The sequence below is a fragment of the Ruditapes philippinarum genome, unplaced genomic scaffold, assembly GCF_026571515.1.
Source record: "Ruditapes philippinarum isolate M1 unplaced genomic scaffold, ASM2657151v2 ctg1113_1_1_1_1, whole genome shotgun sequence".
NCBI classification, from domain to species: domain Eukaryota; kingdom Metazoa; phylum Mollusca; class Bivalvia; order Venerida; family Veneridae; genus Ruditapes; species Ruditapes philippinarum.
In genome coordinates, this window is record NW_026852241.1 from 93,013 (window position 1) to 117,940 (window position 24,928).

The window sequence follows — 24,928 nt, forward strand, 5'->3', positions numbered from 1 at the left end:
TTGTCTTAATCTGAAACTTACACAAGATCAGGTATATAGTCCCCTTTACAAAAATCCAAATCTTACAAAATGTTGCTTTCACAATGCTTCAAAATCCAAGATGGCGTCCAATATGGCCACCGGTTTTAAGCAAAACTGATATACTGTTTAAACATCTCTGAAGTAATTTATTTATATGGTTATAACACTTAAAATAACTTTTAATGGCTTTTGTCTTACAATTTTCAAAAAATCAAAGAAAAATGCCGATTTTTAGTATATGTTTTATATTGGGTTCCTAAATCTCACAAAAGATATTCTAAAAAGTTACTAAAATTCTTATATTATTTTTATTTTATAAAACTTAAGTGTATTATACATATTTATTGTAAGAAAATGTAAGAAAACACATAATATATACGTTTCATTAATGCTTAAAGTGGGTGGGGTAAATGCACCAAAAACTCAGAAAAAAAACAAAAAAATGCATTAGTACTTTAATTTTATTTATTTGTTTTTCTATTTATTTTTATGCGTTTTAATACATGTATTTCAATACAATTTTTATTGTTTTTTTTAAGATATTTTTGTCTTCTATAAGATATGATGGGTGGGGTACATCAAATAAAATGCCCATTTTTACATATTTGTTTAATACTGTGCGCCAGATCTAAGATAAGATATTTTAAAAAGTTACTAAAAATATTAAATATAAGTGTATAATACATGTTTATTAAAAAAAGGTCAGAAAACACATACTTCATATGTAACATTTATATTTAAAGTGGGTTGGGTAAATGAACCCAAATTTTAGGAAAAATGCATTAGTACATAAATTTCATTTATTTGTTTTTCTATTTTATTTTTGTGTGTTTTAATGAATTTATTCACTATTTCATAACATTTTGAATGGTTTTAAGATATTTTTGTCTTCCGTAACATATCGCTGGTGGGGTAAGTCAATGAAAAATGATCATTTTTTTACATAATTGTTTAATATTGCGTTAGAAGTTACTGAAATTCTTATATTTTTTCTACTTTATGAAACTTAAGTGTATCATATTTATACATCCAGCTATAAATATGTTTGCTTAAAAAGGAAAACTGCGCAATCATATCATTTGTACTGCATTTATATTATTTATAGTATAAGGACAATTATTACCAATCACTGTAATATAAGAAGTCCCAGTATGTTGTTTTATGTAGAAATAATATCTGGCAAACAGTAAAATGATGAATACTTTCAATAGTTTCAAAATCCTTAATAGTTAACATTAATTACCTTAAAACCTTAAATACCTTAATTAGAACCATCTTTTTACAACATTAATATGAAAATATTTCATTTTTATATCTTAACCTAGCTTTAAAGCTAACACAACTTAAAAATAATTTTACATCAGATATCACAGTCTCGTATATCATTTTCACTTACAAGAGCAAAAACAAAACACGAATAACAAAGACAATAACATTTTTATCATCATCCATTTCCCAAGTCAGTACTTATGATCAGCTCCTCATTTGTTTTCATCAATAACTCTATGATGTCAATAGTATCAACTTCTTTATTTTAAAGTACAGTTTATTTTGTTCATCATTATCATTTTCATCATCATAGTTGTCATTATTGTTGTGTTTATCTCATTTGTCATCATAATCATAATAATGTTAATAATTATCATCATCAACATCATCATCATCATCTTCTTCTTCTTTTTCATCATCATTGATTTTGTTATTGTTTCTGTCCTCATTATCATCATCGTCGTCGTCGTCTTCATCATCATCAGCCGTGTCTTCTTCTTCTGTTTATTCATCAATAACTGACGTAGGAATCTGATCATCACCAAACCACTTAATTTCATATAATGACCCACTTTTTAGCCAACCATGATCTTCCGGAGGTTCATTTTCAGTGATTTCTGCTCCTGCTTTTTTGGGTCAAAATTCGATTTTACATAATTAGCTCTCCTTAGTTTTTCTTTCAGACGAGTGAAGCTTTGCAAGGCGGCATTGAGCTAGAGTTTAAGCCTTTGATTTTGGTCAATTACATGAATCTGTGTCTGCATGATCCAGGAAATTTATACTTTCTTTCAAATAAATGGAATCGTGCTGCATTTACACTATTAGTTATCATTAATTCATAGAGTCTACATGTTAAGGATTCAAGGACATCTTCAGAGATTTCTTGGACCTTTTTTGATTGACCAAGATCACCAAATGCTCTCAAATAATCTGCATTTTTCACCATAATCTCAATAGGTTTTTGCTGTGCTTTTCCAACAAATGTTGATATTACATCACAACCAGAAAATGCATGAAACCCAGAATGTGCACTTGTTGTATCAGATCCAATAATATCAGTAACCTTTATCATGTTTATATAACACCAGCTTCCATGCAAACATTATTCAACTCCTTTTTTTTGCTTACAGAAAACAACAGAAAAATAAAGAATCTGTGTTATTGCTGCGAACAATAAGACATCTGTCTTTGATACTATTTTCAATGACTTTTTGAATCAGATGAAAAATTTTCCTTGCGTCTGCTTCTTTGTGGTCACATACGTAATTTTCTTTCCGAATTTGCACAATATTTCCATCATGTACAGAGAACTCAAAACAGTCATTGCCTTCACCAAAAACATACGTGATGTCCTTGCAGAATCGGTACCTGTTCCGTATATTTCCAATCTTCTTTTAAGAAATTGAGAAGTGCAGTCTTAAAACTGGGTAACTGAAAATATGATGCCACTGTTTTGGACATTTCTGATCTCTTCCAGTGATAATGTATCGGATGTCATTAAATTGACCTCTTCTGCATCGTTATTCTAATTTCAGAGATGATTCCTTGTATGTATTGCAAACAAGGTGTATTGTGTCTGACATCTTGCATAATACTTTCAGGAGTTCCTTTGAAAGATCGCCATAAGAGACTGAAGTTGACATGATAGTATGCAATAGAAACATTGCATCAACAATAGTGACAGCTACGGTCTGCGAATTAGAAGAACTCCCTAGACGGTCCAGCTTTTGCATAGGTTTGCTTTTGTCTGTTTTATTCAAAGTTCCGTCGGGTTGACCGATCGATAATGGTACATTGACTAACGGATATCGGAATACCTTTCGCAAATCAATATCATTTTCAGAGCTCAAATACAGCAATCTGCCAAACAAATCTCTTGTTCCCCTTAGATCTATTTCTTTCTTTTTTGATGCAAGATTTGTCTTTACAGTGTCTGATGCTAAATTGCGCACACGCCTCCTTGGGATCGGTTTTTCAAATCTAGTGACATCTGAAAAACAGCCATTGACGAACTAATTCTTCCAATGAAGGCCAATATCAATGACATCCAGCAGGTCATTTTGAGTTACTAAGCTGGTTTGCTTGCCAGATGTTATAGAGAAGAGCTCCTTACTATGTCTGGTTTTGAAAGGATTATGTGTGTTTTCAACAACCTTTGTGATATCTTCTTTGTCTCGTTTAATTCTACATTCTAGTAGTGATGTTCCTGTGTCACCCGATGTGTCCAGACCAAGATTGTCTTGCTAACCAGTAACAATTGCACTTCGTATTGCACGAGTTACCAGCCATCTCCTTCTAGCTGATACAGAGTTGTTGTAAGCCACCGTTCTGTTTAGAGGCAGCATCAGCATTCACAGTCTGCTATAAGGCCACATCTACTGGTACTCTTGAGAATGCCTTATTTGTTCTTCGGATCGAAAGCGCCCCATTTTCCAGCATTTCTTTCATACAAGGGTGCATTATCTCTACATTCAATAGATTAAAAAGGTACCTCACCATCAAGCGTGCATAGTTTGGTCTGTTTATTGCAAAATACACATGGAAAATTCCACCTAATGAAAAAATGAAAAGGGGCAAATTATTTGTTCTACAGGCTCTACTGAAACGCAGGTAAATAGATACCATTTACACATAAGTTAGCCAAACAAAACTTGGCTGTGCATCCATGTTCATCTTTTAACGTCAACTGTTCAAATCTTTCATATCTTGACATAATGTCATCATACTCTAGTGATTTTTCAACTGTAGTCCTTGCATCTGATGATGAATTATCCGTTAAAGTTAATACCATCTTCCATTAAAAATTGTCCAACATGAAGTGTCTGAAATGACGCCATAAGGATTTGGTGAAGACGTGAGCACCTGTTGAATTGTTTTCCCTTCAGGAATCTATAAATTGAACCGGGGGCAAGGATGCCTCTTTCGGTTAACACTTCAGGACCACCTAAACCATCAAGGAAATATCCCAAAGCTTCAAAATATGCCATTATACATATAGGATGGAATGTTCCAAAACATATGAATAAATGGTCATATTTTGGAGTTTCGGTTGCCTGTATTTGCAGTGCTGCTTTCGCTATTGCAAGGTCGAAGGTAACAGTAATGCATGGAAGTCCACATTCATCTGTCACCATCAAACTTCTCTGCAATGTTTCAACAACAACATCCAATATCGTTTGTGGCAATGTTATGTTATGTTCGCCATATATGCAATTCTCTATTTTGGTAGAGAATCAATGCTATATTATGCATTCCATGCAGCCCATAAAGGAATTTTACTTTGCAAAGCCATACAATATTCTAAAAAATCCAAAACTTATCAAGCCGTTCTAAACTTAATATACATTTTGGTCTGACCATTTTTTGGATGTGATGTTGAAATGTCACTATCTTTGGGAGTTTCCGATATCGTTCAATTAGAGATTCTTGGATGCTAAGTGTTCTCTTGGAGCCTGGTGAGGCCGTTTCTGGTATCTGATTTGCTTTTATATCATCAAACTGTTCCTGGACATTACACACATTATTATGAGATTCGTTCTGATAGCATATTCCAACAGTGTCCCTGATCCAGATAATTTTCTATGTTTTGGTCGTGGTTGTCCCATGCTAATCCTGTTGCTATTATGGGATCTTTGTTTATTCCATCAGGTGACATTGTCTATCTGTCAACTACTTTCTGTGCTATTTGTGTCTCAGGTTCTTCTACGACGTGATAGCTAAAAGAATGGCCTTACCTGTTCAAAATCTTTATCACTTTTCTACTACCAGTGAGGCTTTTAACAGAAAGACCAAGTGAAATTTGTATTCCCGGCTTCGCTCTACCATTTGTTTTATTGTAAATGACATCTGAGCATGCATTCATAATCAATCAGTTTGATTTCTGGGTCTCATTTTCTTCCCTTTGTCCATATAAACTTTGAAAACTTTGTAGTTCTTGGGGAAATGCATCTTGCCAAGACTGTAATTCATTGGCAGTTAATTGGGATGATAGATCTTTAACTGTTGAAGCATTTTCAATGATCAATTCCTTGAGAAGAGTTGCTGCTTGAACATTTATATTTTCATTAGATGCTTTGACACGTGCCTCGTTTTCATCTAAGTTTTAATGAAATAGAACATTTCCTTCTTTTCTACTTCTCTTTATTGTTTTCAATTGTTCTGGCAACTCTTTCAAAAGTTGTTCACAAAGTTTTGACAGCTATATACTTCTTCATCACTTCTTAATTTCATGTATCATGGATTTTACAGCTAGTGCAGAAATAGTGATTAAATGCAAATTTAAAACGATTTATAGATATTTTTTGGATTTATAAAGGTAGTTTCTCTATGCCGGCGAAGAAAAATAAACAAAACAAAGATTCCAAACGGAAAGAGAAGAGAAAAGAAATTTCTCCATTGTTTGAAGATACAATTACACACGAATCGAGCAGAAAAAATCCATTTACTTGTGTTGTCTGTGTTTATATATTTTGTACTTGCTATAAACATGTATTTGTTTAATGCAATTAACATTTTGAAGTTGAAGAAGTATCTAGCACGTAAATCTGTCCATCGTTCTGAACCTGATATGTCTATGATCTGCCTTTTCATGTGTGCTTTACGAGAATCAAAAGCTTTATTTGTCTTTCCTCCAGCACATTCACTTCTTCTAGAACTTTTCTTATAATATGCATTTTTACATGAGTGATAAAACTTTGCTTGTTTAGCGACAATATCTATGCTTGATATTTTTGAAAGTAGGTTGCTATCGCCAAGGCAGGTAGCAGCTTAAATAATATTTTGGGCAGTCTCACAATCTGTTATAGTACCAAGTAATTCATACTTTCCATCATACCACTTTCTTGAACTTTCACAGAACAAACATTAGAAAAAAGCTATATTCTCCTGTACATGGATGGTTACCGTGTTTTCATAACAAAACATTATTTGATTTAACATTTTCATTCCCACAAATAACTTCATTTTAGTAGCTGTATAGCTTTTATAACAGTAAATGTGGTAACAAACAGTGTCATCATAAAAATGTGGTGGTATGATATTAAAGTATTTAGAGGTTTTAAACAAATGTTTTCAAAGGTTTAATACTGTAAATAAAGTTTGCGGTTATTTTATTTAGCCAAAACTGTAATAAATCCTGTCATATCAGTCTGGATTTATTTGATTCTCTGTAAAAATAATAAAAATAACTTACCTCCATGTTTCTTGTAATACTGATATGAGAAATTTAAGTCCAATAATATATATAATAAAAATCCGTAGTAGCGTTTGCTGAGTTGTTACGGTGATTCTAACTCATAGAAAAAAAAACTCAAAGAAAAATTAACCCAATCAAAATAAAAATAGTATAAAAAAATAAAAACTTTCTCGAATATCTTTTGTTAGATTTGGTACACAATATTAAAAGATATGTAAAGAAATCGGCATTTGTATTTGATGTAACCCACCAACCATATCGTAAGGAAGACAAACATATCTGAAAACAATAAAAAGTGTAATAAAATAGTGAATACATGCACTTAAAAGCATAAAAATAGAATTGAAAAACAAATAAATAAAATGCAATTTGTGTTTTTTCGAGTTTTTGATGAAATGAAACTTATATATTTTGTGTTTTCTTATTTTTTAACAATAAATATGTATCATACACTTAAGTTTTATAAAATAAAAAAATGGACATGTTTTATTTGAAGTTTTTTTTTGAAATTTTTTAAGACCACCCAAAAAAAATTAAAAAGTTATTTTTTGTAAATGTTTTAAATAAAATAATAATTTAAATTACTTACCAAGAGATGTTTAAAAAAAATTTTGATCAAAAGCCCTTGCATAAATTTTTAAAGCCAAAAACCCAATCCTACCAAAAAATAAGATAGATATAAGTTTAGCCTAAAATAGGAGGCCTCTTGGATTCTGAAGAGTTTTTTTGGAAAAGCAAAAATTGTGTAAGAAATTTGGATTTTTTGTTAAAGGGGGGATACATTTACCTTCCCCTAAGGTGTAAGTTTACCAGATTTGGAAAAAAAATTTGAAATTAAAGGGCCCATTTGGGCTCTATGCCCAATACATTTAACTATCTAAAGCAAATTTACAAAACATTAATTTTATTTATTTTTTGCTTTTTAAAATTAAAAAAGGGTTGATTTTAAGTTTAATTTTATTGTGGGTTTTTGTTTTTTTTTTACAAAAAATTGCATTTTTGGGAAATTTAACCCATTAAATTAAACCCTAAAGACCCGGGAACAATTTTTACAAATTCCAAAAACATAGGAAAAAGGGTTAAAACCTTTTTAAAATAATCCAAAAAACCCAATGTTTTCAGGCCAAACCCTTTAATTGGGTTTTTTTTTAATACCCCGATATATTGTATAAATTAAAATTATCCCCCACAATTTTTTATGATTAAAAACATAATTATTCTTTTTTTTTGCCAAAATTTTAAAAATTTATAAATAAAAATTTTCCCAAACCCCTCCCTTTTTTTAAAAAACAAAATTTTTTTTGATGATATTTGATTTTGGGTGGTCCATGAACCCAAAAACTTACCTGTAAAGTACCCTGAAAAAGCCCCTTTTATTAAAAATTTTAAATTTCAGAAATAAAAATTTTTTCATTTTTTTTTAAATTTTTTTTTGATAATGTAACCAAACCCATTTTCTAAATTCCCTTTCCCCATTGTTTTAAAATCCAAAACCCAAATTTTTATAGAAAATAAAATCTTTTAAATTATTATATATTTTCCCACTTGGGTAGTTATTTTGCCTTTAGTTAAAATTGAACCCAAAATTTAAAAAGGGTTTTAAAACCCTTTAAAAACCCAAGTTTTTATTGGTTAAAAACCAAAACCCATGTTTAAAGCCCTGCCCGTGTCTATTTCCATTTAATTGAAAAATATAACCGTCAATTTTTTTATTTCAACCCAATTTTTTAAACCCCCCATTTAGATAAAAAAAATTGCTTTCTTTAATTCATTTACTTTTTTTTTTTTAAATCATATTTGCAAAACTTGATTAAATTAAACTTTTCCCAGTGGCCCAGGGAAAAAAATTTTTCCCCAAATTAAAAATTTTAGAAAAATATATTAAAAAGATTAAAGCCAAAAACCCGTTGGAAAAACTGTTGCTGATTACCTTTCCGTTTTAAAATTTTAAAAAGAAATTCCCATGAAACAGTTTTTATTCCCCATATCCAAAAAATTTAAAATGGTTTTCATGCCTTTATCCCTGGGTTTAAATTTTCATGGTCCTTTTAATTCTGACTAAAACCCCGTGAATAAAATAAAGTTCCCCAGTTGGGTTTCCCAAAAGGGCCCCGTTTTTTAAAGCCCCCAAAGGGGGCAAGGGCCGAAAAAGAAATTAAAAAATGCCCTAAAAATATGTTGTAAAGAAATTTTAAAAACCCTAAATTTCCCAAAAATTTTCAAAATTTTATATTTTAATTTTTAATTTAATTTTTAAAGGGAAAAAATTTCCCCTAATTTAAAAACCGGGCCAAAGAACCCCTTTTATTTTATTTTTTATGCGCCCCTTTTAATTTTTTAGTGCCCTTTAAAAATTGAATTTTTATTATAAAAAAAGAGTTTGATAAGTTTGATTTTAAAAACCCTACAAAATAACCCAAAAAATGCACCTATTCCCATTTTTCTTTGGGTTTTTGACGGGAAATGTAAAAAAACACCCTTAAAAGGGGCTTTTGTGGGAAAACCCGGTAATTAAATTTAAACCAAAAAATTTAAAAATTTTTTTTTTAATTTTCTGTTTTCAACATATCGAATTCCCTCCCTAGCTTTGGGGTTTTCCCCTTTTTAAATTTTTCATTAATAAAAAACCCAATTTTCTGTTTCTTTTTTCCAAAGCGATTTTTTAATGCCCTTCTAAAATTTTTAAATTTCTTTTTCGTGTTTTTTCTCTCTTAAAACCCCTATTTTACAATATTTGGGAAACCCAAATTTAAATTTAAAAACCCCCAAAAAACCCCAACGCAATTTTAAAGTGTCCAAACCCAAAATTTATTCTAATGAATTGCCTTTTATATTTATTTTTTTAAAAAAAAGAATAAAATAAATCTTTAATCATGTTTTTTTTTTTAACTTCCCTTTTTTGAATTGTAGGTTTTTTTTTTTAAAATTCCTTTTCTTTCCCCTTCAAAAAACCAAAATTCCCTTTTTCCCCGGATTCCCCTTTTTTTTTAAAATTTAAAAATTTCCCCCATTTAAAATTTAAAAAATTTAAACCCGAAGGCCCCTTCCAAACGGGTTTTAATATCAAAATAATTTATGAAATCCCCAAAAGTAAAAATTTTCCCCCCTTTTTCAACCTTTCTAATTAAAAAAAAGTTTTTAAGGGCCCCTTTAAAGTAAATTTTTAAAACCAAAAAGAAATTTTTTTTTCATTTTTAATTTTAATTTTTTTTTAAATTTATTTAAATTTTTTAATATAAAAAGGGGTTTTTTATACCCTGCTTAACCAAACCAAAATCTTTTTTTTGCCCTTTTCGAGGTTTAATTTTAAATAGATAAAATTTCAAAATTCCAAAACCCCTTTTAAAATTTTACTTTTGGTGGGTTTTTTCAAAATTTTTATAGTTCCCCGCCCTTTCCCCAACCCGTTAACCCGTTTCCAAATAGCCCTGATTAACCCCCTTTTTTATTTTTTTTTCCCTCTTTTTTTTGCCCTTTTTTATTTTATTAAATTTAATTAAAGTGAAAAAAAGCTTTTTAAAATGAAAAACCCCTTAAAGTGGAAAAACCCCCCGACTTGCTGCCTTAAAAAAACCAAAAGGGTAAAAATTTTTTTTTTCCTTTTTTTTTATTAAAGGGTTTTGTTTATCCCCTAGGTTTTTAACTTTTTTATACTTTTAAATTCCAAAATTTAAAAACCCCAACAACTCCAAAAAGAAAATAAAGGTAAAATAATTTTTGTTACCCCCTTTTTACGTTGAACCTTCTTTTTCCCCCGTTTTGGAAACGTTGCCCTTCATCATCAAATCTTTTGTTATCCTCTTGTCAGATTTTTTGCTCGAGACCTGAGTCTTTGCCGTAATTGTATGTTTTTCTTTTTTCATTGATTCAATTTCTTTTCTTTGTTAATGTCAGCTTTAATTTTTTTTGCTTTCTGCACCTTTTACTGCAGATACTCTTTTGGTTTTTTTTTTCATTTTTCTAACTCGTTTTTTTTTTCAATCCGGGATAATAATTTTCAACTTTTTTTTCACCATCTTTTTATATGGTAATATTTTCTTGGTTTTTTATCCGAAGAAAAGTCATCTTTGTTTAGAGGAAAAGTCATATTTTATTCCAAAAGTAATATCATTTGCAGTTGCTAGACATAGCAGTAAAAGGAGCAGATACATTCCATATTTATTAATACTTTTAATTTGACAACATGTGCTAAGTCAGAGCCATGATTAATAAATGGATCTTCTTCTAAATCTAATGTATTAGTTTTAGTGGATTAACAACTAAAAATATTTTGATACACCCGTGGGCATATAAATTAATTAAAGAGCATTCCCAATGTCTTTCGTCATACTTGTCCTAATTAGCTTCATAATCTGCAGTATAGTTTGTTTATTTGTTCTGGTGTCATTGTATCAATATCTGACATTTGTAAGTCTTTACCAAGATATTGTTTACTTCCTCCACCAGCAACAAGAAAAGATAATTTCTCACGTTTTTCTTCATCGTGGTCATTATTTTGATCACTTTTTATATTTTGATCACTTTCTTTAAGTATTATTTCAGCATCCATTTTTATAAAGAATTTTTTAGTAAAAATTAGTTATTACTAAAGCATTACTTATCTTTACTTTATCATTACTTTAGTATTTTAGCATTACTACACATTACTTTTTTATTTGTTTATTTTTAAGCATTACTCAAGCATTCCTATAACATAACTAAAGCATAACTAAAGCATAACTTAAGCATTACTTAAACATTACTAAAGAATTACTAAAGCATTACTAAAGAATAAATTAAACATTACTTAAACATTACTAAACATTACTAAAGCATTAACTAAAGCATTACTAAGAATTACTAAAGCATTACTTAAACATTACTAAAGAATAATTAAACATTACTTAAACATTACTAAAGCATTACTAAAGAATTACTTATCAACAAGCCAATAATCAGTAGGTTGGTCAGTTTTCAAAATTAATTTACGATGCTTCTTTTTTTTAGTTCTTCCTTTATTCTTTGTCGTTCTTCCAATGTAGGAATAACATCATTTTCTCTCAAACAATTTTCAAAGCTATCTCTATCTTTTGTGTAGAACATACATAACCATTTTGTTTGTTCTCTTAAATCTTTCAATACAGAATTATATCTCTGTGATATAACCCATACCGATTGTTCAGCGTGTCTACCAGAGAAAGCTAACTCTGACAGCATGTCTTTTTTCTTCATTAATTCTTTTGTAGCACTGCAATCATCAATAATTTAAGTGTTGGGAAACGCATATTTTCAAAAATAGTTTTAACAGTTCTTGTTAATTTTCCTTCCACTTTAACAATTGGATTTACGATTTTTAAGTTCTTTGTTTTTTGGATTTTTGATTATCACCGAATCACTTCACGATTTTATGTATGGCTTTTCCATTGAATGGTTGGGCAAAGAGTATAACCAATTTTTATAATACTCTTTTATATTTAGTTTTCTAATAATTCTAAAACGAATTCATGTCTTTCACAACCAGTTATGACCGCAAATAATTGCCAGTGTGGAATAATTTAGGTAGTTCCATTTTTTATAACTATTCTTTAACCTTTCATCTTCAAATTAAGTTTGCGCATCTTTGATGAATAAAAGAATAAACATGTTAATTGGCTCGATCTGCTCTGCTTCTTTCGTTAATTTGTATTGTGTACCTTCTTATGCATTTTCAATCTTCTTCCCGAACCATTGTAGTGAGTTTGTCATCGTTGACGTAAAATCTAGCCAATTAATGCATAATTTGTCAGTCAGATATCTTTTCTAATGTTGTAATAGTAAATATAAATCTTTTACAATCATACTTTGTTTCTTTATTTCTTTGAATTCAAGCAAAAGATTTATTTATTCATTCCACTGTTTGATATGGCTTTCATTCCTTGACTGTAAAGTTGTTTTGGGACTCCTTCTTCGTTCATTTCTATTTTGTTTATTTTAGGATTGTAATAAGTTTCAGTTGATGTTTCTGTCTGGGTCTTCAAACAACATCGAATACTTTTCATACTTCATAGGCTGGAACATTGATAATATTTTCCAAGCGCGTATCAGATTTGTCTTTTAGTTATTTTCCTGTGTCTAAGTTATTCTTCATTATTAAATAATAACCATTTTAACCGTTTGAATTGTTGTCTTATTTGTCTTTGCAAATTCTGTATCGCACCATATCAAATTCCAAACATTATGTTTTGATTGTATAACTGAGATAGCATCTGTTGATTTAATTACTTTGTAATAAATCATTGAAAGTAAGTTCATATTTCAGTTCTGTCACCGAGACCTGCCTGGTGGAATGCATAGGCGTTTCTAATAGTTCAAATAGTGGGATGCAAAATCTGGTTTTGTATGGATTTGCTATAGCCTCGTTTTTGTCTGAGGAAGCATTTACCAGCGCCAAACTCTGTGTTTCACATTTTATCTTTGCCGATACCTTGATTAGGCCACGTTCATATTGGACTTCCATAAATAACATGGCATTGGTAAATATCGCTATCATCAATGGACATAACTTATTTCCACATATTTTAATTGTTGTTTTTTCTTGAATTTATTGCTCTTCCTATATTTTGAATATAGTTGCATTTACATCCTTAGAATTTATTTCCCATTTCAAATTGTCTAATCAGCTGTTCTGGGGAACAATAATTATCATTACTACCTAGATTAGGAAAATCTCACTTACCAATTGTTGATTTTGGTCAATGTTTGAAGGTTTATTAGTAATAACAACATTTTGCGAATTCCTCTCACACCACGTGGTTCTCTTATTTTTCTTAGGGTTTTTAATTTTTCTCCAAAAGCCGACATTTTTTAAAGATTTTTTTTAACGAATTTTTATAACGATAAAAATGGTAAGGTGGAATGGATTTTTATATTCTGCATTTGATAAAGATGACTATGATTGAGGATAAGAATATAATTGTAGATGAGGATGATGAAGTTAATAGAACTATACAACCGGGAGTGCTTCATATGAGGTATCGGTGATGATATTGATTACTAGAACACAATTAATAGTTAGAACAGAAACAATATGTAGTTAAAGAATATACAAGATGATAAAGAAAAGTATGGTTAGACCCAGTATTTATTGATTATTTCAACTTTGAACTTAGGTTCCTTGATATAAAACACTATTTTTAGTTTGGTGATATAGGATATTCAAATTACTGCCAAAAGTGGTAGTTTTTATAAACTTGGGTTCTTTGGCGCAATTAGAATTTGTATTGGTGCGAGCAAATGCAAGTAGAGACTTATTAAGCTTACCTACTTATAGTCTACAACTAAAAATTATCAGCACAAGCGGTTGAAAGTTTGCAAAAGGCAAAAGGTGATCTACTTTAATGATTGATTATTAGAAATGACTGATTTACACTAATGCAGGCTGAAACTGGAGTGTAAAGTAATGAAACATCATTTACTGACGAACAAGAAACACAAACAGATTATGACAAAGAGAGAAATGGTGGTTGTCCTCAAGCGATGACTATGTAAAAGAAGAGATTGCAAATGAAATTAGTTAAGCTAGCTGAAACCAAATTAAGACATAGAAAAAGAAAAACGAAATTAGAACAGCCAAATTAGATAATTGAGAATTCAAATAGAGAGAGATTAAGTAGCCGAATAAGAGATTTGGAGTCTGAAAAAGTGCGAAGCTGAGTGATTGAATGTTAATAGAGCTAAATTACGTAGTCAGGTAATAGAAATCAAGGAAACATAAATAAGGATTTAAAAGAAGACACTTCATTACTGAAAGATAAAACTTTTTTTAAAGACAATGTGGAATTCATTTGTTAGTGTTTTAACTTTGCTTTTGGAAAAATTATTGTGTTTATTGTTGAGATTTTATACCTCTACAGGTGGTGGAACTACAACACCATCAAAACCTCCTCCAAAAGATGGAAGTGGTATAAAAGACTGGATAAAAAAAACAATTATCAAATCTTGGTAAACTTATTAGCCAGTCTTCCAGGAAAAGCAGCAGAAGCTTTACCTGGTTTATCCGGTGCTATTGTTTCATTGGTTTCTTTCCTCTGCGCAGTTTTTATCCTTGGTTTGGTTGATATTTTTATTGGTCTGTAGGTTTTGTGGTTGCTGTTTATTGTATGCGGCGGCATCGGGGTTAATTAAACGTTAATGAATTTTCGTTTTATCACCTAATTTTATTTTTTTTAAAGGGGTCCTCTAGAAGTTAAAATTTTTTTTTTTGGGTGGGGTAATATATCTAATACCTTATTAATTATTTAGCATTCTTAAAGCATTTCTTAAGCATTACTAAAGCATTACTAAAGCATTACTATAGCATTACTATAGCATTTCTGTACTTTTCCAATTGGGGGTAAAATGAGAAGATTTTTTTTATTTTTTTTTTCCTGAAATAGTTTTCATTCCGTTATCCCAATAATTTTTTTTATTTCTTCCAGTAGGCAAGTGTTCCAGTGGGGGGATACTACAGGTAATATTTTTTTTTTTTTTTTTTTTTTTTTTGTGGTTGGTTTACTTTAGTATATTTTTAGCATTTTCACTTTTTCTTTTTGGGGGGGTATTCCGGAATTTAAAAAAAAAAAATAGGGGGGGGGTGGTCTAGACACGCCCAATTGGTATACTACTTAGAACTGCTAACCATGGGGAAATATACTAGAGCTGCTCACCATCAAATAGAAACTAAATTTTAAGCAAAATACAATACAAATAACACAATAACACGCTTTGAAATGATACTGATGGCATGGAATTAAAGCACTTATTTCCTTCCGATAATCACGCACCGCTCAGTTATTGTTACTGTACAAGTAGCGCAAAGAAGCATGCATTATTGTGTTAATTTGTTTGTAAACACATACCCTTAGTTATGTGAACGATATTTATATTAATATTGATATATGTATTTGACATGATTTTTGTAAACATTGCTTGCAATGTATACAGAGTTATAGCTGCATTTCAGAAATTAAGTAGATCCTCATTTTGCAGGATTGTCACATTTAGATCACTTTTTATTAAAATATTGTTTGCATAGTTGTTAATAGGCTTTGAAAGTTCAAAACTATGCACTTTCAGTTTAAAGAAATATTTCTAAACATGAAAGCAAAACATAGGAAAATTACTACATTTGTATTTAATTGATAAAAGCATTGTGTACACCTATGTTTCAAACTTCGTATCCACGCATGCGCGTGCAAGAATGAATGAATTACGACATAGAAAAGTTGTCAGACTCTGTATAAAATATGTCTAACATCCGAAATAAATATTTTTACCTTGTAAGCATCTGTATGAATGGAATAAAAGTTAACGCTCTGAAAACGTATTGTCTTATTATTGCATATAATAGAACCCTATCAACATGGTGGCATCGGAGGAATATGCAATAATTTGTTGCACACCTGCAGTGCGAAGTATTTCTGCCACTTAGATGAAATATATCGCCCAAAAGCCATTTTCGGGAAGGGGAAGATTTGTTCTCAATATTATTCTATTTGAAGTTTCGTACACAATATTATTCGAACTAAGGATTCGTATTCAATAATATTATTATTCGAACTTAGCATTCGTTATCGGTATCATTCGAACTGACAATCATGGCAGATTCGTTTAGACCCCCTGGACATTTAGATCGTTTAAATGGTAAATATCACATACTTTATCCATGGAAGAGCCAAATGGAAATTTATTTAGCTCCCAGTGGACATGTGAGAAAGATGAAAGATACAATGTAAATATCCTATTACACTGTGCTGGACTAAAGTTTTATAGAGATTTATGATTAATTTGCATGGGCAAAATGCAGAACATAAAAGCTGAAGTGAACAAAGTATTTGAAAATTAGAAAGCTTATTGCATCCTAGAAAAAATGAGTTGCATAGATTACAGGATATTTTGGGATAACAATTCCAGATGGAATAAACTTAATTTGACAGTTTTTTGCAGAGAAGCAGTGTTTGAGTCTGGTAATTTTGATACACAGAAAGAAATAATGCATAGAGATAAAATTGTGTTTAGTAGCAACAGAAAACAACAAGAACTGCTGTTAAGAGAAGAAAATCTGGACTTTGAAAAGGCAATCAAAATATGTCGAGCTCACGAACAATCGAATAAGCATGTGAAAGAAGTTCGCAATACAAATGATCAACCAATCCACAAAGTCGAGAAGACATTCTCGTTCCGGCACCCGTCCAGAACAAAAGTTGAATCTTCCTAGTCAAGCGCGTTAGCATAAACCACCAGTGGTAAAAAAACAACAACGTCCATATCAGAATCGATCACAATCTAAATATAGTGGATACAGAAAAGAAAAGTGTCCGGCATGGGGTAAATTATGTGAGGGATTAGGCGGCAGAAATGATTCTAAGAGCAGATGTAAGAAAATACACAAAAGATGAATTTCGGTTACACTGTGTCGAAATTAGCCAAAAATCCAAAATTAAAGCAAAACTGGCTGTGAATGATTGTGAAGCTGATTTTCAAATTGATACAGGTGAGGATCAATACAATCAGCAGAAAATATGCGAAGAAAAGTCAAAGAACGAAAATGTTCACTAAACTTAAGATGTGGAATAGGTCAACAGTAAGTTCACTTGGTAAAGCAAGCTTGAATGTAAAAATTCCGTGTAATGGAGAAGAAAAAATTGTTAAATGTGTCATTGTTCCAGATGAATTTGAATGCCTGCTTGGGTTGAAGACAGTGCAAAAGCTGAATCTAATAACTAAAAACACTGAAACATTCATCGGAAAAGTTCGAAAAGATTAAGGAGATCTAGGTGAAGTAAAACTAGTTGTTGAAGAATCAGCAAGCCCAGTTGCATTACCCGCAAGAAACATTCCGATTGCTATCAGATCTGATGTGAAAGTAGAACTTGATAAGCTTATAGAAAGAGAACTGTTGGGAAAAGGTCAATGAGTGAATCAAATGGTCATTGTGAGAAAACAGAAAGGAAAGCTCGGAATATGCATTTACCCACAACCACTAAACAAAGTGCTAATCAGAGAAAGGTACAAAATGCCTACATTTGATGATATTCTACATGAATTGAAAGATGCTAAAATCTTTACAAAATTGGATGTGAAGGAAGCATTCTACCATGCTAAACTTGAAGAAGAATCAAGTATACTGACGACAATGATAACTCCATTTGGAAGGTATAGGTGGAAAAAATACCATTTGGACAAGTGTCTCTAGTGAAATATTTCAAAGGAAACTTGTGGAAGCTCTGAAAAGTCTACATCGAACATTCACGATTGCAGATGATATAATTGTTGGCTGTGCTGAAACTGTAGCTGAAGCAAAGCATGATAATGAAATAAAATTGAAGATGCTCTATGAAAGATGTGATGAGCAGAACATAGTTTTAAATGATGATAAGAAGGATATGGGAAAAGAAATCAATTTCTATGGACATAAAATAACTAACAAAGGAATTCTTCCAGATGAGAAGAAAATTGACGCTATCAATCATATAAAATGTTCAGAAGATGTGACAGCTGTTAAACGACACTGTGGTCGTACCCAGTATATGTCGAGATTCCTACCATCGCTTGCCGATACAATAGACTCAATTAGAGCACTAACACGCAAAGGGGTAGAATTTGCATGGACAGAAGAATGCGAAACTGCATTTCAAACTATAAAAGAACAAATAACTTAAGCTCCTGTACTTAAGTACTTTGATCAAGCAAAATAACTTATTGTGCAATTTGATAGTTCGCAGAATGCTCTCAGACTTATGCAAGATTGACATCAAATAGAAATACTCCTCGTGCTGATACTGGAAAAAGCCCGCACGAAATGACGTTTTCGAAACCAGCGAGAACGAAAATACCTAATAGAGAAAAAAACTTAATTGATAAGTGAAAAGCGTCTAAGAAGGAACAACAAAATAACAAATGGTATCCGGGAAAGGTTACTAACAAACATTCTGATCGAAATTACCAAGTAATCAGTGAGGAAAACACAAGTTATTATCGAAATCGTGATCATATGAGACCAACAGATGTTAAGGTTAATGAATCCGTAATCAGTCACCACATCCAGTCCAGTTGGAACCGATTCCAGAACCAGACTTGTACAGGAGGATAAACTAACATAAACTCAGATTATAAGTCAAAATCAAAATTATATCTTAAGACCAAGAAGAGAACTTAAAAAACCTGCTTATTCGAAAGATTATGTAAATCCTTGAACTGTGAAACTTTAAAGTTAAATATTGATTTCATTATTGGTATACAACGTTGAACCTGAATAAGACTGAAACTGTTTGATATGTATGATTGTGATGTGTAAATGCAGTTTCATGACTCAAAAATCTAGTCATGTAATATGTAATTCGCTAAATCTAGCCATTATTCCGACTTTTAAGTTTGTAACTGCTTTAAAATCTACTGTACAAATTTAAATGTTTTAAAGCAAAGAAAGTTTCTAATGTCAAAACTTATCATTTAGTAATATTTGTCATTGCTCTGATAAACACAGTTATGAACATTTTTTATTTCTAAAATAAAAAGGGATGTTTATGTATGTCTTATTTAGTCGTATGTAACCTTGTAAGCGTCTGTATGAATGGAATAAAAGTTAACGTTCTGAAAACGTATTGTCTTTAATTGCATAAAATAGAACCCTATCAACATATACAAGCTCCGTATAATTTTCATTGAGCTCCGTGAAAGAAATCAAGGTGGTGTCACGGCTTTGATTGTAACTTACTGTAAATCAGTACATCTACGTGTTAAAATGTATTCTTATTAATATTTTAATATTGAAATGTCTCAGCATGTAATGGACTCGGAACCTAGCTGACTCTCGGAATACTGTTCATCCAACTGAGCTATCCGGCGGGTTACACATAATTATCTACTCTATATAGTAAACAGTTTTATTTATGATGTACAAATCTTTGGACAGATAAGAAAATAATATGGTAGCAGATTTGTGCCATGGCATTAATTTGTTTCGCAAGGCAAAAACACAAAAATACAACAAATTAACCACTTTGTCATACTTCTCTGTTTTTTTTTTCCGAAACCTAGTGGTTCAGACCAGTGCGCCTACATTAAAAAAATAAGTCAGGAGATGGCTTTTACAAATTATAAACACATATTAGAATTAATAAAATATGAATTCAGTATTTGATATTTTTGAGACCTGATATTTTTTTCTATACATTCTCTTCCCTTTATTTAAGGACCTGTTTAATGGTGTTGTAGTTAAGATTTCATTCTATTTGCTGCCCTGAGTGAGTAAAATTCCACCATGGTTACTGTCTCCACTAAAAGTGTACACCAATTTAACCTCAGTACTGGATAGGTCTGTCACAAGTTCAGAAATATATTTTGAAATATATTATTTACAGTTAAATCACTCAGTCAGGCTGAGCCACCCTTAACATTTTTCCCATAACTCTTCAGAAGAACAGAAAGAAAATTAAAGTAAAGTAATTTTTATCAAGTTACAATACTTGACATCAAACACAACATTTATACAAAATCATGATAAAGTGGATAGAACTGGAAGGTCAAAGTTTATTGTAATTCTTTCCACTTCTAGATAGACAGTAAACTGTTAAGCAGTAAGCAATGCGCTGTTGACAGTAAGCAGGAAGCAGAAGACAGGAACCAGGACGCAGTCGTTTGTGATGTCGGCGAAATATTCGGAAGGTGTTAATGTTTGGTATTATAAGATTGTCACAGTAAATAGTACATAGTACACAGTTACTATCTAATTTTTGTTTAACGTTGGAATATGTTTACCATATACACCTCTTTTGGCGGAGAAATACCCCAGGTGCCACTTGCCCCAAAGTAATTAAAAGGTCAGCTATAAAACTCGATAACCCTAACCCTTATTAAAGTCAGGTCTTAATATCTATAGTTGCCACGAAAAGCAGTTTTGAAGTAGCCTGGATGTGTATGTCACATTGATTATGTGAATGCCACCTATGTGTAAATATAAAAACACTGAAAAATTTCGGCAACTATATTGTTCTTTGACCAATTTCATTGCAATAAATTCTTTATTTTGAAACAAAAAGAAAAAAGCAAGTGATATGCAGTAGACAGGACACTGTTTTTGTGAAGTTTTTGTGATGTTTTGATATTATTGCTTCAAAATATGCACAGCAAGCGATATACAGTAAGCAGAACGCTGTATTTTGTAGTATTTCCCTAATATGTCTTGCAAATTTACCCCAATTCATTAGTGACATTATTAATATTTTAGCATCAGAATATCATTTCTATTGCGTCATCCTATTCAATCTACTCTAATATAAGAAAGAAGTTATTTAGAAATACATCATATCTTATATCGTGGCACATGTCTTTGCATCAGTGTAAATATCAACATAATAAATGCTGTACTAAATGTTCCTCTGAAAATAATAACAAAAAACTCATCATGTTTATGATTGCATATTTGAAATATTTTTTTTAATGTTTGCCCATTTTAATTCCATTTACATGTGCATTGACCAAAGGTCAGTACTTGCTGATTTGCTTAGAAAAAAGCCAAAACAAAAAACAGATTTATCACTTCTTTAAAACTGGCGGCCAATAAGTTTAATAAACGTTGGCTATAAAATACTGAGTAAAGTAATTTCTAATAGATTAAACTTGTACTATATAACTTGATCGACAATAGTCTAACTGGATTTATTAAGGGCAGATACATTAGTGGAAATATAAGGTTGATAAATGATGTAATCGAGTACGCAAACCAAAACGAAAAACCTGGAATATTATTTTTTGCTGATTTTGAAAAAGCTTTTGATTGTTTGATCATAATTTATTTTAAAAACACTCGATCTATTTAACTTTGGACCAAATTCAAAAATGTAGGTAACATTGTTATACAAATATCCAACAAGTTGTATTCTTCACAATGGTTTCTTGTCGGACTCATTTAATATCAGACAAGGAGTCCGAAAATGCTGTCGTTTATCTCCTTACATTTCTATTTTAGAAATTGAAATCCTCTCCATAGCAATAAGAGAAAATACAAATATTAAAGGATTTAATATTTTTGATAAAGAAGTAAAATACAACATGTTTGCTGATGTTGCAACACTATTATTGGATGGTTCAAATAACAGTTTCAAAGAAATATTAAATATATTTGAACAATTTTCATTCATCTCGGGTCTAAATCTTAATTATAGTAGATGTACAGCTCTAAGAATAGATCCACTGCGAAACCAGCACGACCTTAATTATTGTAGAAAAAAATATAGTAATATTTCATGGACATCAGAAAGTGTAAAAACACTAGGAATAACATTTTATTCTAAAACCGACCATATTCTCAAATTACATTATGATAACAGATTATTTCAACAGATGGAAAGCTAGACATTTCACAACAATTGGTAATATCTCAGTATAGAATCATTAATAATTCCAAAATTAACTTTCCTGTTTTCTGTTCTACCTAATTCTCCAAATAATACTGTAAATACAACTAAACAACAATGTTATGAATTTATATGGAGCTCAAAAAGGGATAAAGTCAAACGGGATGTGATAATACAGGAGTATAAAAACGATGGTCTAAATATTATTGACATTTCTATATTTTTGAACTCAATAAAATCGAACTGATTAAAAAGAATAATAAACAATTCAAATCCATTTCAATAGATGAATTGATCGTCCAATTCAATCATTTAGGTGGAATATCTTTATTTAAATGCAAGTTAAAAACAAAAGATTTATTGAAATTTAAAATCAAAAATGAATTTATACACAAAGTATTAGTAGCTTGGAGTGAAATTAATTTTAATGAAAATCCGCAAAATATATCAGAACAAATTCTTTGGCAAAATTCAAACATAAAAAATAACAATAGCCTTCTCTATTTCAGACAGAAGGGAAACAAACATTAATACCGTGTAAAAAATATCATGATACAAACGCAAAAAATGAAACTTTTAGTCAATTCAAAACTGAGTATAACATTCCTAATACTAGGTTTTTTAAATTACCATAGACCCCAACATGTTGGAGAAGAAAATTAGATAATATCATTCCATCTGTAACAACTGAGGAAATAATGTTTATGAGCTTTTAGAAAAAAAACAGAATAGAAAATTAACAAAGGTTCAAAATGAAAAATGGCTAAAATACCAAAAATGAGAAATCAAAACCCCTGTTAAAGTGGGACGCAGTATTTCCAGATAAAAATTCAATTGGCAACACATATATTTAAATGTGTTTGATATATTTGTAAGGATAATATTTTGCAAAATTTTTATTTTGATTTCTTACATAGAAATATTGCAACTAACAAATTTCTTTTTAGATGTAAATTAGTAGAGTCTAGCCTTTGTGACTTTTGTAATATGGAAATATATAGCATAGAACATATATTTTGGACCAGTCAACAAACACACATTATCTCGAATGAATTATGTAAATGGTTGGTTGAAATTGGTATACATGCAACCCAAGACAAATGTGTGTCCTTTTTTCATTAACGAAATAAAATTTTATCATAATTATATTCTCTTATTTGCCAAATATTATATACATGTATATGGTTGTAAAACATAAAAGAAAATACCAAGTAATCTGATGTTTAAAAGAAAATTGATTGATAGAATATCTTTAGAAAAAAACTTAGCATTTCCAAATGATTCTCTTGATAATTTCAACAGGAATTGAAATAATTTTCTAATAATGTTATAAGTACTGGTTGACGATATATCAGAAGTATATTACCAAAGCGGCCTTTCTTTCTTAATATTACCTATTTTTTTATCTTATCGTAGTTTGTTGGAAAAATATTTTTTTGTTTACTACAGTTTTTTCTCTCGCAAATTATCCTTTTATTATATTTTAGCGCCTCCCCGATTTTTTCAGCATTTTTCCAACTGACTCAAGAAAAAATTTATAATTGACTCAACAACACTTTATCTTGTTTAAAATATAATATCCATTTTCTTTACTTTTTCTTAAAGAGATTTCGGTTTAAGCTCAATGAAATTATTTTAAAATGTCTACAACAACATATATATATTAGTTTAAAACGGATGTTAAGTAAAATAATTAATTGAACAATGTAAAATGAATGTATAATGTATAAAGGAAAATGTAAATAACCGGGGCCTTAAACGTGCTTAAAAACAAAAAAACACCAATTAATACTACAAACCATAAAAATAAGTAAATTTAGAAAATTATAGCTTAATGTAATTAACTAATTTCGGAATTTAAGTTGAATTTTACCCGTTTAATCACAGAGCTACAAATATATGTTGTATGTCATAAAAAAGAAAGAAATCTCGTCAAGTTTGTAAAGATAAATTACAATTTTATGTTAGGTCACGACATCTATTATATGGAATATTCAGAAGTATTCAGCCAGCATTACGAAAACAAGCGATCTTCTATTGTAAAATAAAATCGTTTATAAAAATACAATTATTTAAAGCAGAAAAAACATGCCTATGCTTGACCACAGACCTTGAATATGCTTGCTTAATTTAAAGTACAATTCATCATCCTTATGAACAAAGTGTTTATTTTGATCATTTATGATTGAAACAAATCATTAAAAAAGGAATCCAAAATGGGAAGTGATTGTTTCTTCTCAAAAGTATTGAAATATGTTTAAAAATTAAATCCTTCCCTACCCATTTAAAGAAAGCAATCTTGTTTGACCATTTTCCTGTTAAGTGTGCCTCACTTGCTAATATCTGTAAAGTACATGCAAAAATTTGCAGGGCTGATCCCACAAATAAAACATTATTTTACCTTGTTGGTTTTATTTTTAGGCTCCGAAAATAAAGATACTATATTGGTCATTAAATAAAGCAATATTTACAATAGTAGCCAATAAATAACTATACCCGAAGGTATTTAAAATTAAGTACTTAAATCTTCGAAAAATGTGGAATAAGAACAAAGCGTAGCCGACTGGGGTCTAAAACTACAAACATACGTGACTGTAAATCTAGAAAAAGTCCCAGAAAGTAATTTAATAATGTTATTTATTTTAAAAATTGCATTCTGAATATATTTTATCATTGTTATCATGAACGTAAATTAAGATGACAGGCAAACAACTCAAGTGCTCTGCAATGTAAATGTAAGCGAATAAAAATAATAACATTTAGCATTTTCAGCAATAATCATTGAACTTAATATTATTGTAAATGCACATTTGTTTTATTTTGAGGTGATCATGCACATATACATCAATGCCAGGCAAATAGTGTATAGATAAGCATCACAATCTGTGGGATACTCCAGTTTCTAGATGTACGGAGTGATAATAACTTTCAAGGCTTAATATGTTCAAATATGAAACAAGTTATCGGATAAGAGAGGGAAATCAGTCCACTGTTAGTAGTATGGGCCATTCAAGAACATTCAGTGTTAAGGAAAAAGATAAAAAATAGTTGTTTTGGTTTCAAACAATACCATCGCATTTACCCAGTTGTG